The sequence below is a fragment of the Engystomops pustulosus genome, chromosome 7 (assembly GCF_040894005.1).
Source record: "Engystomops pustulosus chromosome 7, aEngPut4.maternal, whole genome shotgun sequence".
Taxonomy (NCBI): Eukaryota; Metazoa; Chordata; class Amphibia; order Anura; family Leptodactylidae; genus Engystomops; species Engystomops pustulosus.
In genome coordinates this window covers 173,868,419-173,874,637 of record NC_092417.1, presented here as the reverse complement: position 1 = coordinate 173,874,637, position 6,219 = coordinate 173,868,419, and the positions used below count along the sequence as shown (strand labels likewise).

General features: G+C 47.3%; 1 long non-coding RNA gene across 1 annotated transcript; it reads left to right on the top strand.

The window, feature by feature from the left end:
* The first annotated feature begins 850 nt into the window (after positions 1-850).
* Positions 851-5,664, top strand: LOC140069072 (uncharacterized). The gene is made up of 4 exons (XR_011848708.1): positions 851-1,151; positions 1,590-1,605; positions 3,131-3,156; positions 5,635-5,664. It is a non-coding gene; the product is annotated as an uncharacterized lncRNA (long non-coding RNA).
* The last annotated feature ends 555 nt before the right edge of the window (positions 5,665-6,219 follow it).

Genomic DNA, 6,219 nt, shown 5'->3' with positions numbered 1-6,219 from the left:
CCTTTACCTCATACATTTGGGGGAAATTAATTATACTGGTCTTTTGTACAAATGTATTAAATCCCTCCTCCTGCGCGGCTGCAGTGCACACCAGATCCTCTAAGAGGCCTCCTAAAGGATCCAGAAGGGATCCCCGCCAGGTCGCGCGTTTTTAGACCAGCTTTGACTTAACAGAAATTTTAGCTATAGTTACCACTGTTTTTCTCATATAGTAAATATGGTGGGACAGGGAGTTCACGTCCCCATGTGCGCCCCACCCAATATATCGTTCAGGTTGGAAAAGCTTTAAAACTGGAAGAGATGAGGCTTTAAATGACTTACCCAAAACCTGGTGGACAAGGTGTTACACATTCCCCACATTGGGGCTTATTTACGAATGGTCCTCCGACCGCATTTTCGGCGGGTTTTCCGACTTTTCGGGGATCGCGCCGGGGATTGTGTTGCACGCGAACGGATTTTGGTGCATTGGCGCCGGCTTTCATACGACAGAAAACGGGGGACAGGCTGTCGGACGATCCGACGGATTCGGACTGTGCGCAGGATTTAGCATTTAAATTTGTGTTGCGAGCCAAGCACTTACATGCACCGGGAGGAAGAAGGTGAACTCCTGGGACCTGAGTAGGGAAGCGACACATGCAGGATATTGGGTGCACGATCTACGTGAATCGCGGAAAAGTTCATCCTCGTAGGACAGTCCGGATCGGGGATTGCGCAGGGACCGGGTAAGTAAATGTGCCCCATTGTGTCCTCGAGCCACTGCTGATAGGTGTCCTGTCATTTCTTCTCTGTGTAATTTGCCCCTGTACTGAGATATCAAATCATGTCATTCAACAGAACCAGAAGAAGTCCCAAAACCAGCAGCAGCCCCAGAAGCAGCCCCAGCAGGACCTCCAGGAGCAGCCCCAGAAGCACCACCAGCAGCAGCCCCAGCTGGAGCTCCAGGAGCAGCCCCAGCAGTACCACCAGCAGCAGCCCCAGAAGCACCACCAGCAGCAGCCCCTGCAGGACCACCAGGAGCAGCCCCAGCAGGACCACCAGGAGCAGCCCCAGCAGGACTACCAGGAGCAGCCCCAGCAGGACCACTAGCAGCAGCCCCAGAAGCACCACCAGCAGCAGCCCCAGCAGGACCACCAGGACCACATTTACCAGAGGTAGGTCTATTCTCATCAAGCTGGGGTCCAGAGAGCTGAGGCATTTCTCCTTTAGTTCTGTCTCTCTTGCATGTGATGTTACAATATGTTATGTGTCAGACATTTTTCCACCGGTCATGGCCCAATGGGAGGTGGAGATGTTATTTTGGGTGGCTCAATCTCTTTAGTTTGCCCAAATCAGCCGCCACGCACATAACTACAGGGGGACATCCCAGCTCATTGCAAAGTAAAGGGAAGTTAAATGGATTATGTAAGTTTTCTTTTGAAGCTTAGAAATTCTAATAATGACCCCGGATTAGAGAGCGATTATCTAATGACCCCATAATACAGAATCTGTAACATCAGTCCCTGGACACATCTAAGGCTTGGATTCTAGTTATTTATAAGTAATAATAAAGAAATGTTTTCTATTTCATGATTGTTTTTTCATTATTTTAGGAAGAAGAACATGCAGGTAATTTATTATAAACATGCAGGTATACTTATATAAATTATAAGTTTCATTCTATACATACTGTATACAAGGCAGGAGAGTAAAGTACATCAGTATATTTCAGCGAGGCACTCTCCTAGGCAAACGGGTGCCTCTAGCATAAAGATATGGGGGGGGGGGGGGGGGGAGGAGCCACCTCCACTGCAGAGATATGGGGGGAAGGAGCTGCCTCCAACATAAAGATATGGGGGGAAGGAGCTGCCTCCAACATAAAGATATGGGGGGAAGGAGCTGCCTCCAACATAAAGATATGGGGGGGAAGGAGCCGCCACCACTGCAGAGATATGGGGGGAAGGAGCCGCCTCCACTGCAGAGATATGGGGGGAAGGAGCCACCTCCACTGCAGAGATATGGGGGGAAGGAGCCGCCTCCACTGCAGAGATATGGGGGGAAGGAGCCGCCTCCACTGCAGAGATATGGGGGGAAGGAGCCGCCTTCACTGCAGAGATATGGGGGGAAGGAGCCGCCTCCACTGCAGAGATATGGGGGGAAGGAGCCGCCACCACTGCAGAGATATGGAGGGAAGGAGCCGCCTCCACTGCAGAGATATGGAGGGAAGGAGCCGCCTCCACTGCAGAGATATGGGGGGAAGGAGCCGCCTCCACTGCAGAGATATGGGAGGAAGGATCCCCCTCCACTGCAGAGATATGGGGGGAAGGAGCCGCCTCCACTGCAGAGATATGGGAGGAAGGATCCCCCTCCACTGCAGAGATATGGGGGGAAGGATCCCCCTCCACTGCAGAGATATGGGGGGAAGGAGCCGCCTCCACTGCAGAGATATGGGGGGAAGGAGCCGCCTCCACTGCAGAGATATGGGGGGAAGGAGCCGCCTCCACTGCAGAGATATGGGGGGAAGGAGCCGCCTCCACTGCAGAGATATGGGGGGAAGGAGCCGCCACCATTGCAGAGATATGGGGGGAAAGGAGCCGCATCCACTGCAGAGATATCGGGGGAAGGAGCCGCCTCCACTGCAGAGATATGGGGGGAAGGAGCCGCCTCCACTGCAGAGATATGGGGGGAAGGAGCCGCCTCCACTGCAGAGATATGGGGGGAAGGAGCCGCCTCCATTGCAGAGATATGGGGGGATGGAGCCTCCACTGCAGAGATATGGGGGGAAGGAGCCGCCACCACTGCAGAGATATGGGGGGAAGGAGCCGCCACCACTGCAGAGATATGGGGGGAAGGAGCCGCCTCCACTGCAGAGATATGGGGGGAAGGAGCCACCTCTACTACAGGGTTATACATGGAAGCAGCTGCTTGCGATCAAACTTAACCATAATAATCCCCCGGTTCCTGGATTTTCCATATCTGCTTTCATCAGAGGCCAATACTTGATGTAATATATTTGTGCCTTCTCATGAGATCTATATACGCCAAACAATGTGCTGATATGTGTCCTGTCCTCTCTCTTCCGTCTCCTATAACCTGTTCCTTTTACTGACCATGAGGAAAAATGATTTAACCGTCATATCATGTCATTCCACAGGTGGACCAGCTCCCCCAGCACCAGAGGTAAGTCCGTTCTCACCATGCTGGAGGCCACAGGGTGGCCATTTCATTCTTTTTTTTAGCTCCATCTCTTTTGTTTACTTTTTTGTTACACTTTCTTACGTAAAAAACGTTCCCATTGGTCATAGCCCTTAGGTAGGTACAGATGTTAATTTGGGAGTCTTCAAAATTGTTACAAATTTTAACTGTATCCAGCCCAGCCCCCACACATAACTATTGGGGAGCAGCTATAGACTTGTTAAAGAGATCCTATCAGCAGGTCCTTGGTGATCTAACCTCGGGCATAATGATACATGGAAATATTTGTCAAATTTCCCAGAATACATTGGGCTACATTTATTAAAGTGCTTCCACCAGTTTTCTGTCTGGTGCAGTAGCGTGTAAAGCCACTACAAATGTAGAGTGCATCATGAAGAATTAGCCCGGTTGGACTATCGTTAAAACTCAGGCATGTTCTGGTCCATAAAGAGGCAGGGTTTACAAAACCCCAGACAAAGGGATGACCTCCCTTAAGGGAACCTGTCACCAGATTTTAGCCTCCTCATGTCCTTTTTGGAATTTCCTTCTTTAAGTGAGATCTCACCCTTTTACCTATAGATTATCTCCTCCAAAGTCCGGCAATAATGACTCTTCTCATCCTATTCCCCCCCTATGAGATGAGTCAAGTTTAGTCGCTGAAGGGAAGGTGTCACTACAGAACTCTATAGCACCTAGACACATGCTGCTGGTGTCATATTAAAGATAAGAATCAAAGATCAGGGCGTCTGAAGTGACACTGCTCTGCAACCACTAAACATGACTTATCTCATAGTGAGAATGAGATGAGAAGAGTCATATTTTCCTGATTTTAGGGTGAGATTTCACATTATTAAGTAATTTTAGAATGGATTTTTCATCCCCTTCCTGAGGGCGGGGGGCTGCTACTTTAATGGGGTAAAACCTGGTGACAGGTTCCCCTTATGGGTGATCCAGGAGCATTCTATGCCAAGCCTTAGTATATAAGAGATGGTCCCTGGTGGCGCGGGTGGTTTTATCTTATTACTATTTATTCACTTTTAGGCTCTGCTCACGCCCGGGTTGAAGACTCTGTTGAAGACTCTGACTAATTTTGTGGTAAGAATAGCACTGCCTGCAGCGCTATTCTGCCTGTCCCAGAGACAGACACCAAAAGTGATCCGTATACCAGTCAGTGCAGAGCTGCCCTTCACCCGGGCAATGACTCAGTGTGACCTCCACCCCATATACCATAGAAACACACAAAACTGGTGTCATCCAAATATGGAGAAACATGGCTGCTTCTAAAACAGCGCCACTCCAGTCTATAGGCTGTGTCCGGTATTGCAGGTCTAGCAATAGGGTTTAGCTGCATTAACATCCATGATTTATTGACCGACACTGTTTTTGGAGGAAAGTTTTTTCCTCCTTTAACTATGTTTTTCACCTATGTCCCATAAACCTTCCCAGCATGCTCCTGTGCCCTCCTGTTGCCACACAAAGTAGCAGAACCTTACAGAATTCCCGGAATTCCATGACATTGATACAATGTGGTCTAATTGTATCCAAGTCACAATTATAGTAAATATAATGTAACTAAACCAATCACAAACACTGTGCATGCCCTGGTTTATACACATCCACAGAGAAGGGAAGAAAAGTAAGTGACCCCTTGATCTCTACAACCTGTAGACCCTTCCCCCTTACCAGTGATCTCTACCATCAAAATCCATCCTGATAAACCAGGGACATTACTCATAGATCCAGGCACCGGGACTGTGGGAATCGTCTTTATATTTGTTATCCATGGCCTCCTTCCTTTTAAAATCAACTTTTTAAATTATGCTAATGAGCCACAAGGGCTCCTGGGGATGTTACCAGAGCGCCTCAGTGCTGCTACAACTACAGACTAATAAACTGTTTCCCCTCTTCTCCCTCAGCACTTCCCCTCCTCCCTCTAATGTAACCCCACACAATGGAAGGCAGGAAGGGATCGAGCACAGTGTAACAGTCTGGGAAGCTACAACATGGAAAGGCTCTGGTAACACCCCCAGAGTCCTTCTGGCTCATTGGTATAATAGTATATTTTAGAAGGAGGTAATTGATAACACATATAAGAAGATACCACAGTCGCGGTGCCTGGATCTATGAGTAATGTCCCTGGTTTATCAGGATGGATGCTGATGGAGGGTTCTTGTTGTTGCACAGAGGATTTGCTCAGAGCTGAGGCTGATTTTGGACCATTCGTTTCAGCAAATGTAGTTCAGCTCATCAATGTTTCTAGAACGCTTTGTGCACAGCTCCCTCTTCACCCATTAAAACCCTAAACCAGGGAGGTCTGACACCTCGTGATCATTGAGCGAACAAAGATTATCAGCAAAACAATCACAGCAGAAGTTACCAGGTGGATAATAAGAGGGGTTTATTAGATATTACATTTAATATTCTGCTGCTGCCAATTTTGTTTAAATCTTATTTTCCTTTCAGGAAGAGGCAAAGGAGGCTGAAGATGAAGGTAATTTATACCCCATATTCCCAGGCTTCACAAATTCCACTGATCTATAGAATCATCACATATATGTCACATCTTATCTCTAAAGTTCTATAAACAGCCGCTTAGCCATATACATAGAAAATGTTCCTAAATAAGTATCCATCAGTATATCAGCATGAACTACTATGACTGACCTGTGTAGCTGTGTACATTAACACTATAATACTGGCCCTATGTACAGGAATATAACTACTATAATACTGCCCCCTGTGTACAGGAATATAACTACTATAATACTGCCCCCTATGTACAGGAATATAACTACTATAATACTGCCCTCTATGTACAGGAATATAACTACTATAATACTGCCCCCTATGTACAGGAATATAACTACTATAATACTGCCCCCTATGTACAGGAATATAACTACTATAATACTGCCCCCTATGTACAGGAATATAACTACTATAATACTGCCCCCTATGTACAGGAATATAACTACTATAATACTGCCCCCTATGTACAGGAATATAACTACTATAATACTGCCCCCTATGTACAGGAATATAACTACT